Here is a 12,923-nt window from a genome sequence, read left to right on the forward strand (position 1 = left end):
GTTAAAAAGACCAAGGAACCACACGCTAGGTCAGGATGTATAGACACACTCATTGTCAACAACTCTGAATAAGATAAAACTCTCTGACCTTCAGACAAGGTGGAAATAGCCTCACATTTTTTTTTTTGCCCTCTACAGAGGAAAATCAAAACAAAGCAAGAAGCAAGTGGAAATCAGGGTGGGGGCTACATCCATAAATACCGATGTGTGTCTCCTTGACAGCAAGGGCAATTAAGATCTCTCTAGCTTAAAGTTAGCTTTTTCCAAGGCAGAAAACTGGCCATGACATTAGTTTGAATACATATGTCTTTGCCAAAGATCTACCTACTATATCAAAACATACATTAAAAGAAAACTACAGTTTTAAAAAGTTCATAATTAAATTCTTTATTAGGTAAAAGAGAGATGATGGTGGTTAATAGCAAAAGTGGTCAAAGCATCTCCTACACTATAAATTAGTCTAAACAATAACAGCAAGCCCACCTCAGTGCCAAATTCTTTGTTGGATAGCCTAGAAAGCTTTCTTATTCCCTCTCAGCTCTATTAATTTTAATCTCTTTCATTACTTATAGTCTCAGTATCGCAGAGTACAAAATAGCCAATGTCTGAACTATAGACATAATACTCAAGAAGAGTCAGTGTTAGAGCTTGTCATATAATTGGAAAGCCAATTTAAAGCTATAAACTTTAGAATGAAAAATTAAATTTCAGAGCCTCATAGTATAAAAGCCAAAATATGCCCATTTCTACCAAAAATCGCTTTCATACTAAGAACCAAGGGAAAGGATTAAAATTGAATGGAGAAATGACCCCACAAATAGATACAAATGATGAAAAGACAAATATATTAAAGTAATATTTTAATAAGAAATAAAGTAGACATTATAAAACATATCTGTAAATGATCATAAATATACCTGAAATACTTAAAACAAGGAAGCATCAACAAAAATATGGAATATGTGAGACAAATCCACAGACATGTAGATCTGGAAAACAATTTAAAAATACATAGGTTAGCAAATAAACTGAACAACAGAATAGAGAGAAGAATCAGTGGAGGAAGAAGACAGAAAAATTAAAATTATCCAAACTAAACAACAGAAATAAAGCAATGATAGATCCAACATAGTAAAGAAAAATGGTGATGGGAGAAAGAAAGGGTGGCAGGGAAGGAAGTTCAGAAGAAGGAATTACATGTTTAGTAAGGTTGTTCAAAATCGTACCATAGTTCAGTGAGAAAGTATGGAGTTGGAATAGCTCCAGAGAGCTAGATATAAACCAAATTACATAATTAAAAACAGGTTCACTAAATGTAAGTACAAATAGTAATCATGAGAGAGTAACAGATACATGATAGGTGGGGGATAGGATAGATATGTGCATTCGAATGGGCCTTAAAGAGCCAAAAATCCCCAAAGAAAGAAAATCGACTGAAACTTGAAATCAAATCTGAGGGAGATGCACAATCATGCTATATCTCTAGGGTCCCAGTGAGGAGAATGATTGAAACTGAAAAATGACTTGAAGGAGCAATAAGTGAAAACCATCTTCATTTGGGAAAAAAATGTAGATTTCTGATTCAAGATACTGATGAGCCCAAAATAGGGTGAACTAAAGAAAAGTACATCATGTTCTTAAAATAACTCAAAATTACTTTAAAAATAATACATCACACAGGCATTAATCAAATATTATGAGGGACTGGAAATGGTGTGTAAGAATAAAAAGACTGACCTGATGTGGGAAGTCCTTCTATATATGTGTTGCTTTTATTGGTTAATGAATAAAGAAACTACTTGGACCTATGACGGGCAGAATAGAGCTAGGTGGGGGAAACTAAACTAAATGCTGGGAGAAAGTAGGCAGAGTCAGAGAGATGCCATGTAGCTACTGAAGGAAAAAGATGCCTGTGAGAGCCTGCCAGAAACTTGCCAGTCAGCCACAGTCTTGTAGTGATGCACAGATAAATAGAGATAGAATAATTTAAGATGCAAAAGTAAGTTAATAAGATGCCTAAGCTAATGGGCCAATTAGTGTTTTAATATAGTTTCTGTGTGATTATTTTGGGTTTGCATGGCCATGAACAAACAAGTAGTCTCTGCCTACAAATTGGCATGCCAACATGGGCTGACTACATCCACATAAAACATGACAGGGCTTGGGAAGTAATTCTAGACACACACACACACACACACACACACACACACACACACACACAAAATAACAGAGCTTAGCATAGCTTCTTGGTAGCCACATTTTTGTACAGATGGGCTGTTTGTTGGTGGTGAAAAGGAGCACTGCAGCTCCTTTAAGATAATGATTACTAACTCAGCCTAAGAAATGGCAGCTTCCTGGTTCATGCTGCCAGCAAAACTCTGGCTGTTTCAGGAAGCTGAACACTTGAATGGGGGTTGTGGGTAGAGTGCTACAATTTGCTTAATGGCAACATAGACCCACTGTCTGCCTAGAAATGGGGCTGTGAGCCAGGCTCGCAGAGCTGAAGGTGAACAAATATCCACCATGTTAGACTGAGTGGAGCAAAAAGGCAAAGCAGCCTTACTTAGTTCTAGCCATGATGCTTAGCATTTTAAAAAGCACTCCTGACAGAAAGGAATTACAGATACACAATAGGACAGATTCAGACATAAAAGCCCTCTAAATGAGATACAATGTGTTTAAAAAAAATGTATGTAGGCTTGGGAGAAAGAAGAAAAAGTGTATAGAGAGTTATAAAAATAAAGAAATCATTAAAAAATAAAACAAAGTCTATAAAAAGACAGAGTATAGGCAGTCAAAGCTTAAAGGAGTAAAGAAAAATAAACCACATAAAGATGAAATATACTCAGAGAGTCTGGATTATACATATTATTGTGTTTTCTTTGAATTTTTTGACTTCAGAGTGACAGTTGATTCTGAAAACTGCTAAGCTAAACGTGTGTGTGTGTGTGTGTGTGTGTGTGTGTGTGTGTGTATTAAAGATATCTTTACTTCCAAATTTGAGTCTAAGAATATGTTGCTTTGGAAAAGAGGTTCTTTTGTTTCCACAGAGGAAAAGAGCCTGTAAATTCCTTCCAGACTAATGTGGTGGGATAGACCAAGACCCCCTGAAAGGTCTCTGCAAGCACCGAAATTACTTCACCCAACAAAAAGCATGAAGCAGTATGGAGAGAATAATGCCAAAGTTCCCTAAATATTGTATACAAATGTTTGCTTACATTTATAGAGGTATGCTATAGAGATGAATACTTTGCATTGGTATGGATCTTGGTTTATTGATACAAATTTAAGGTCAATTTTGTTGTATGCATTTCTGTTCTTGTTTAAAGTATTATGTTTAGACAGCTCATTTAAAAATGTAATGTATTCTTCAAAATTATAGATTAGTAGATAGTCATATATAATAGTCAAGCTTGTAGTCATGTTAGTTAGGTTTTCTAATTGTTCAAAGATTTATTTCAGATGGACAGTTATTCTTCAAACATTTCAAAAACTAATAGAATATGGCATTTAAAATGTTTTTAAAAACTTAGAACTTTTAATAACAATGAGACACATCTGCTCCTGGCAGCACCAGTCTACTTCAAGAGGATGATGGGCACTGAAGAAGCTCCCTCTAGAGTTTGTTAGCTATTTGGGCAAGAAACTGCTCTTGCCTAGACTGCTTGATGTTTTGCTATATGATCTGGACATGCAGGACCCACAGAAAAATGACTGTTGAACTTTATTAAAGGTGAGACAGTCCTTTGGGATTCCTGCTTCATGAAAGAACTGCCAGACATTCTACAGGTCACAGAAGAAAGTGACTGACAAACTGCTAATATAGACAAAACTTTCTTTGAAATTTCCTGCTTCATGGAAAAATCTGTCAGATACTATGGGCCTCTGTACTGAAGATGAATTCCCCAGTGTTGCAGAGGAACTCTGGGTGACTGTCCAGGCAGTGAGATGTCTCTGTCAATTCTAGAGTTTTGGAAGTTGCTTACAATGCACTTCCTGCTAACTTAGGAAATGTTATATCCTTCTGGGCTCTTTAATGGAGTTGAAGAATAGATAGTTATAATTATAGTTTTCCTTAGTTTTAATAAAAGATAAAGTAGATATAAATATTGTAATTATAATTCTTTATTGATAACTGTTTTGCATATATAATTTTACTCTGTTAAAGGTAAAACTTTTTATTTAGACAGAAAAGGGGAGATGATGAGGGAAGTTCTTCTGTATACATATTGCTTTTATTGATTAATGAATAAAGAAGCTGTCTTGTGCCTATGGAAGGGCAGAATAGAGCTAGGCAGAGAAAACTAAACTGAATGCTGGGAGAAAGTAGGCAGAGTCAGAGAGATGCCATGTAGCCACCAAAGGAGAACGAGAACTTTGTCGGTAGACTATGACCTCATAATGATGCACAGGTTAATAGAGATGGGTTAATTTAAGATGTAAGAGTTAGTTGATAGAAACCTAAGCTAATGGGCCAAGGGTGTTTTAATTAAAACAATTTCTGTGTGATTATTCTGGGTCTGCTTGGCCAGGAACAAACAGCTAGTCTCTGCCTACACTGATCAACCAATAATCCAAAGAATATTACAACTCTAAACATGCATCAACCTAATAACAGAATAGCAAAATGAGCGATTCAGTTCTTCACACAATGCAAAGGAGCAGCATATACATTAAAAACTACTATCAAAGCCTCAACATCTCTCTCAAAAACTAATGGAACAGCTAGGCAAAAGCCAAAACAAAACAAAAAAAGCAACCATTGAAGAAATATAAGTGCTTATTGCTTATGCAAGATCAATTTCTTGAAAAACACAAATTATCACAACTCATCTGAAATGAACATCCAATAACTACTTATGAATTTGAATATACAATTTTGAGATTCACATAAAAAGTCTCTAGAGAAAGGAGGTCTCAACAGAAAACTCTCCTAAACCTTTAAAGGAAATCTGACACCAACTCTACATAATCTCTTGCAGAAAGAGAAGAACATGGATCACTTTTCATCACATTATGAAGGAAACTTTACCTTGTCTCACAGTTTCTATGGAAATTAACAACAAATGAATATTGAATTAACGAGAATGAACACTGGATTTAAATGTAAGACTTTTTGAAAAGAAAAATACAATTAATCTTTGTTTTGATCTAGTAAAAAAAGTCTTAGGCTTGATATCAAAGCACAGTTTATGAACTCTAAAATAGATAGCTTGAGTCTTATCTATATCAAAAGCATTAAATGGATGAAACCATGATTATTAGGCACAGAAAATTTTTGTAAATTATCTTATAAATAACTAATAATCTAAGGACTCTCAAAATCAATATTAAATTGCTTTAAAAATCAAGTCAATCCCATCCAAAACTTAAGCCTTTATCAAAGAGGATATTAATAAAGTATCACTATCTGTTTGTAATAATATTTTCTTTCTATATGGTTATAATTATATAGAGAGACAGAATCACTCAGACACTCATATATTGCTTTGGGGAATATAAAATTTTATAGTCACTCTGGAAGACAGTTTGATAGTTTCTCAAAATCCTAAATCTGCTGGCTTTCCCATGACCCAGCCATTGTGTTCTTAGACATTTATCCTAGAGAAATGAATTGTTAATACCAAAGTCTATATACAGATGTCCACAGCAGTTCTATTTTTAATTGCTATGCCCTGTAAACAGCTCATGTGTCCTTCCATGGTTGAAAGGACGGAAAAATCACTGTCTATCCCTATCATGGAGTATTTATTACTCATGGCAATCAGGATTTGCTTCCCAGTGTAAAGTGTTAAATGCAAAATCCAATTCTCCAAGGCTAAATATTAGTCCATCTACACAATTTCCTTGAAATGACATTATACAAATGGTGAGTACATAAGTCCTTGCCACTGGTCAATGTGAATGAGAGAACCAAGTGTTTGGGGCTGCACAGGGGCAGCCTGATGGATCCTTATGATAGTTGGGACTATTTTGTGACTTCTCTATGGTAATTTCAGCTGACAGGTATGATAGGTTCAAAGTTGCTGTCCCTTAGAAAATGGGCAATATGAAGGTTTTGAGCATATAGCAGGAAAGGCAGACATATTCTTTAACACAGACATTGACTTTCTATGACTTAAAAAAAAAAAAAACTTCTGGCCTTCTGAATGAGTGCTCTTTTATACCTAGATTTTTATTTCATTAATTTTGAAAATAAAGTATCATGTTGAGAAAATTAAGTTGCATGTAAAGGCAAAAGAAATAATATATTGAAATCTAATTTCTCTTCCCATACTAAATCTAATATCTAACTTAACAGTGTTAAAAATAATATTGATGACACAACAGCAAGCATACTTTGCCACCCCTGACCTTATGAGTGGCAAGAAAGGCTCTTAATATGAATGTGTCTGCATTACTATTCCTGAGTCTTATTGTACCCAAGTTAATCCAATCATCTGTTTTATAATTATAACTATATATGGAGACCATAAAATCATTATTTTGAACACAAACTAAGTTATTATTATTATGCAGTCTCTATTATTTATCGAGCCACATTTTCTTATGTGTCCCTCATGTTCTACGCATCTGACAAACAGAAGCAATAACAGCTCTCTGTTTTGGACTGTGATCAATGATATTTATATAAGGTGTACAACTGAAACATAAAGATGGTGTCTCTTTCTATGGTATAAAAGAAACAACAAGCCTACCATCAGTATAATACAGCCATATATCGTGCTACATACCTGTAATTTCACTCAGAGTAGCTATCACTACTCTCAGAGTAGGGTCTCAATGCCCTGTGTTTGTGATGCGGTTCGTTTATGTGTCTTATGTGTCAAAGTGATTAAACACAGTCGAATTTGAAATCCTTTTTGTAAATATATGGAATTACTTCACTATAAGCCTTTAGAACACAAAACATTCAGTGTCTTCCAGAATTTCCACTTTTAAATCCTGGGAGAGTTTTATGTCCACAAGAAGAAAAGATTCAGATCTTCTGTAAATCGTTCTTTAAAGGGAGTTGTCTTTACTTTGTTAAATTTTCCAAAGAACATTCTGTAGCTGTTAAGGTCATGAGTGAGAATAAAAAAACTGCCCAAACTCTTTCAAAATGATCATCTTCATTCTGTTATGAACATTGGAAGGCATTGTCTTCTTCAAGATTTCTTCTACTTCATTTCAAGGAAATATACCTGGAAAGTTGTGCAAAGCTAAATCAATCATGGCCTTAAATGAGCTTCAATTCTCAGATGCACTTGGTGTAAACAAAATTGTAGTAAGAATATATAAGTTCTAAGGATGGAATTTGGATTGGTTAAGTAAACTAATAAATGACACTGACATAATTATAAATACGTAGGCCTGCTTTCATTGACTTAATCTGTAATCACATAAGGTAGGTTGGTATATTGCTGGTTTTACATAGTGTGTAATTGTTTATACTATATAAACAGCTTGCCTAACCTCAAATTATTTTACTCACAAAGTATAGAATTCCATTTTTCTTCTTAAGATGACTAAATGAATTGACATTGTTTCCCAGTTTATATAAATTAAAGACTAGTCCCTGATATGATTATAAAAGTAGAGCTGTCTCTGTGAGAGCCCAGTTGTTACAGCAACTTAAATTCTACACATTCTATTTATTTATGTTATCGTTAGATTAATGCAGTTTATAACCTCACTGTTCACCATAGACCTATCATATTAGAAAAACATCAGGACAAATATATCAAGCTGTTCAGATAAGAATGGACTTTTTCCACGGAAAACTCAAGAGAAACAAAAATAAATTAATTCTAGGAAGCAACACACTGTGATTTGTCACTTGCAAAACTAAGAATGAAAATAAATAAAGAGGGAGAAATCTAGACAAGTGGAAGAAAAGGGCACAACTCAAGGCATGGAGGTTTAAGTAGTAATAGGAACGTATTCTAGAACAGTGTGACTCTGAAAAGTTCATCGCAATCGCCCATTGTAAACAGGAGGCTGATGTGATAATAAACCTTATTCCTTTGTTTCCTCACATGGTCCCAAGGACAGCTGTGGGGGCTGACCAGCTGCACTTGTTTGTTGTTTTTGTTCACATGTCATCTGCTTTTCTCTTCACTTGTAATGTGAAAATGTTAAGTTTGGGTGTAAAGAAAGCATCGCTTAGATTGTCTTTGTCAGCTAGTCCTTTCTTTTACCTGAACTGAATGAGAATTCTGCTTATAACTCCTTGGGATTAAGTTCTCTGTTCTATTTCAAAACATCATAGGCAAATATAAAGAATTAATGAGATGGGAAAAGATCATCATGGATTAGAAAGCGCTTTAAGGAAAATCTTTCTCCCTTCACATTTGGGGTGGCCCAGCTTTCACTTGAGGAGCAGCTGCATTGAGGACCACAAGAAGTGGAGGTCTCCTTCTTGCTGCTTCAGAAATGGTAGAGATGAAATTTCAGCCTTGAGTTTATAATAATTATTGATATTCCTGCTGATTCTGACTGGCGATTTACCATAAGGAAAATGGGGAAGCTGACAACATTCAAAGAAGAAATGAGTCAGCGATGTCTTTTGGATAATTCATTGGTTTTCTATGCAATGTAAGCAAACAATTTCATTTCTCCAGTTCTATATGCTTATTTGGAAGCATGCTCAAATGGAAATAAGATTTTGTGATAGAGCTAAGGATTGAAAGTGCACATTTTGAGATCTTCAAAATTAAAACAAATATAATCTAAGCTTTTCAAAATGCAAGGCAAGAAAATTTAGTTGATTATCTAATACCTGCTAGAAACTATCCTAGACTCCAAGAACTGACAATGCAGAAGACTTATGTTTATCCTGGAAGGCTCTCACACCATATCACAGCCTGAGATTAATGTCTGGGCAAGGTCAACCTCTGCCATTATATCATAGGATGCACCTTGGATACATTTCACAGTGAAACTACGTTTTATAAACCAAATCCTCTGGAAGCTGTTCCAAGGGGCAGAGAGTAAATGAAGAAGCATCAGTTCATGAAAATTCAGTGAGAAAGGCAAGAATCTTTTGAATTTAAAGCTAGAACACTTCTGCTTCCTTGCTCTCCAACTTAACAAGGCAAAGCCTTCAAACCAAATTTCTCAGCATGAAGAATTTGGGTGCCTGGTCCGCCCATCCTTCATCTGGAGGGCTTTGTTCATTATATTATCCCCCACTGCCTGCTGAAGAAGCTAAGCCCTGGGAAAGGAGAGTTAAGAGTGCATATTCTCTTTTCCCACCTAACCCTGGCTCAGACAGTGAGAAATACTGAGACTCTGGCTTCCCTTACCTCAGATCAGGAAGCAGTGACTTGGGAGTCCCATGACCTCAGGCTGGAGTTCATTTGTCTCTCCACCAAGTTCCCATTTTCTATAAGACTGTCAAGGAGATTCTTGCTATTTCCTTCCCCACTAGTGCTCTGGCAGTCAGTTCTGAGCCTTAGCTCGCAGGTTTGGCCTGAGAGAAGCAACTGTAAAAGAGAGGCCAAGGAAAAAACTGACACTTAAGTCTCAACTGCTAAGGGGATATACCCAACCCAACAACGTTGTCAATCAAGAACACTGGAATTTGTGACAAAGGGTGTCAGGATTTCGTGATCTCATGAAGATTTCACCCTGCCTGCAGGCCAGCCATGAGATGGGAATGAGGACAATGGGCACAAAAGCTCCTGGGGTCAGAACAGACAGCAATGAGATTATTTAAGGGAGGAGGAAAAAGAATAAAAACCAAATAAAATTGGGGTGACGGCTGAGAGTATAAAGGTGAAGGTATTTTCTACCAAGCATGAGGACTTGTGGTCTAGCCCCGAGACCCATGTTATCTGGAAGAAAACTCCCACAAATTATCCATTGACATACATATGCACACTTAAACATATATAGGGGGCACCTGCACATACACATTTAATTACTTTATTGATTGTTGATGCAAAGAAAAGAATTACAGATCCTTGAGAAAATGTAGGATACCAGTAAAGGCACCAAACACATACATATATTTTTAGAAACACATGGGAGAAAGAAAAGAAAAGCAAGACATACAAGGAGACATAAAGATTGAATCTCTCAAATGCTTTGACAGAATAATCTGAGTGAATTATAAATCAAAGAGAACACCAAACATGCATGCCATGAGAAAGCTAACCATCAAATAGGTGGGTTAATCTTGAAAGGCAAGAGAAAAGCAATGTGCCATTTATAAGGGGACAAGAGTAAGATGAACAGATTATCTTGAGCAAGCAGAGACTAGTTGGTATGGGGCATCATGTGCTGTATTTAAAAAGTTAATGTCTACTATGATAATCATAAAAATACATTTCTAAGAAGGCATAATAAAAACCCAGCTGATGGGCAAAAACAGAAAATTTGTATTTAGAACAATCACCTTATAAATATGCTAGGCTGAAAATAAGTAATATGAGATTATAATATGAAGCCACCCAGGAGCTAACTGTAAATGTAAGTATATAGTACTAAATGACATTATATGAATGGAAGTTAACTTAGTGGATAAAGGTCTTTGTCACCAATCCTAAAGACCTGACTTCAGTTGCCAGAATCCAAGGTACTGAGAGAAGAAACTGAGTCCCAAAGTCTCCTGACTTCACTCAGGTATACTGTGGTACATGTGTACTCCCAGACACACATACATATTCAGCATAAACAAACGTAATAAGAAACATTAGAGATGTTACAAATGTGTTTTCTCCTACCATTGGCCAATATACATGGTAGTTATTTACAACTATGACAACATTTTTATATATAATATGAAATTTAGGCTATATCTAACAGAAATTTATAGCATAGTATAATAAATACAATATGTGTGAAATATATCTGCCAATAGCCAACAATCTGACAAAGGCAGTAAAGAAGGGAAAAGTTGTAAGAAGCTAAGAAAATTGATAGATAAGGTAAAAATCATTTTAAAACTGTAAATTTGATTCATTACACTATTAGATTTAATAAATGTTCAGAATCACACTCTTGATTTTTTGGTTTGTTTTCATTTGGTTGTTCTTTTTGTTTGGTTGTTTGTTGTTGTTGCTGTTATTGTTGTTTCTTGGAACAGGGTCGCTCTATGTAACTGTCCTGGGTGTGGAAGAACTTGCTTTGTAGACCAGGCTGGTCTCAAACTCACCTGCCTCTGCCTCCTAAGTGCTGGGATTAAAGGCATGCACCACCACTACCACCCAGCAGCAGTGTTAGACTTAAGAGCAAGGCACTAGAATTCAGCTGCCTTGAATCTGAAACTGTTTCTTTTATAATTAAACACGTATATGATAAGTCCTAGAGAAAATATGGCAGAAAAATAATTAAATAAATCAATTTACTGTTTATAAGATAATGACCTATAAACATGTATATGATAAGTCCTAGAGGAAATATGGTAGAAAATAATTAAGTAAATCAATTTACTGGTTATAAGATAAAGACCTATAAACACGTATATGATAAGTCCTCTAGGAAAATAATTAAATAAATCATCTCAACATAGAGATATGGCTGCACAATTGACATCGATTTATAAATTTGGTTTTTTTTACTTCTTATCCCCCTTCTATCAATCTTTCTTGTGTAGTTTCATATTTATTAATAATCTATAATAATTTTCATTGTAATACTGATAAAATATACAGTTTTAAGCAGCATCCGTATGCAATACCTTATTTGATTTGCATAAAACTCCCCCTCTCGACAGTTGTTTATAGAATTTCAGTGACCCTTGGAGTCAATACTTTTGGACTGTTGCAAACAAAAGCACTGTCTGTCAGTCAGTTGAAACTACCTGCATTTGAGAATAGAATATCCTAAGTGGCAGAGAGTCGCTCTCATTCTCTTTGACTTTGTAGTGAGAAATGTGAAAAGAGGAGAATCAGAACACTTTAAGTCATCAATACCTGTGGAGGGCCGCAGGCATTCCTCGGTCATCTGACCTCTGGATACACGAATAGACAACGGAAGGCATTGTCCTCGCCACGTAGGCACTTCCTTTCCTGATTTCCCTCTTCTACCCAAACCATGGGAATTTCAGACCTAAAATCTAGGTCTATGTACAGGAAAGAATAATGCAATTGTAACAGTTGTCAATAAAATCCCATAATTTTATTGTCAATAAAATCCCATAAAAGTCATTTCAATAACATAAACAAACACGTGCATATTTATTGCTAAAGGGTGTCCTATGGCCCTACGGCTCTCACTTGTTGGCCCTCACTTGTTGGGCCTCACTTGTTTGGTCAGAGTCACTCCAAGATTTTTTTCGTTATTTGTGGCTATTGTGAAGGGTGATGTTTCTCTGATATCTTTCCCAGCCTATTTATGGTCCTGTCTGTGTTGACCTCATGTGATAGCCAGGAATTGAACTCAGGACCTTTGGAAGAGCCATCTCTCCTGGCTCTTTCTGTTGCCAGTAGAGGGCACCAGACCTCATTACAGATGGTTGTGAGCCACTATGTGGTTGCCAAGAATCGAACTCCTGATTTTTGGAAGAGCAGGCAATGCTCTAAACCACTGAGCCATCTCTCCAGCCCCCTTTTCCACTTTTTTAACTAAACCAGGTTTACTCGATGTGGTGTGTGGATCACATCTGCATTCCCTAACATGTGGCCCACAGGGGTCTCCATGGACCCATTGGCCGTTCGTGTACCTCATAGAGGAGGTCTAGAAAAATTGTTTCTCTGGCTTTAAATTGGGTTAACCTTTTGCTGGTGTTTGTAGTCCTTTCTATGTCTTGGACCTGAGTTCTTCATCAGGCACATGAACGTGCCAGTATTTTCTTCTTCTAGCCATCTTGCCTTACTCTCCTTGGCGGTGTCTCTGAAGCACGCTGGCGCATGGTGATGGAGCTGTTAGGCTTTAATGTCCTAACACAAATTTTTGCCTGATCCAGTCACAACGACATGTGCCCATGTTTTTTTCTT

Source organism: Microtus ochrogaster, linkage group LG3 (assembly GCF_000317375.1).
Source record: "Microtus ochrogaster isolate Prairie Vole_2 linkage group LG3, MicOch1.0, whole genome shotgun sequence".
NCBI lineage: Eukaryota > Metazoa > Chordata > Mammalia > Rodentia > Cricetidae > Microtus > Microtus ochrogaster.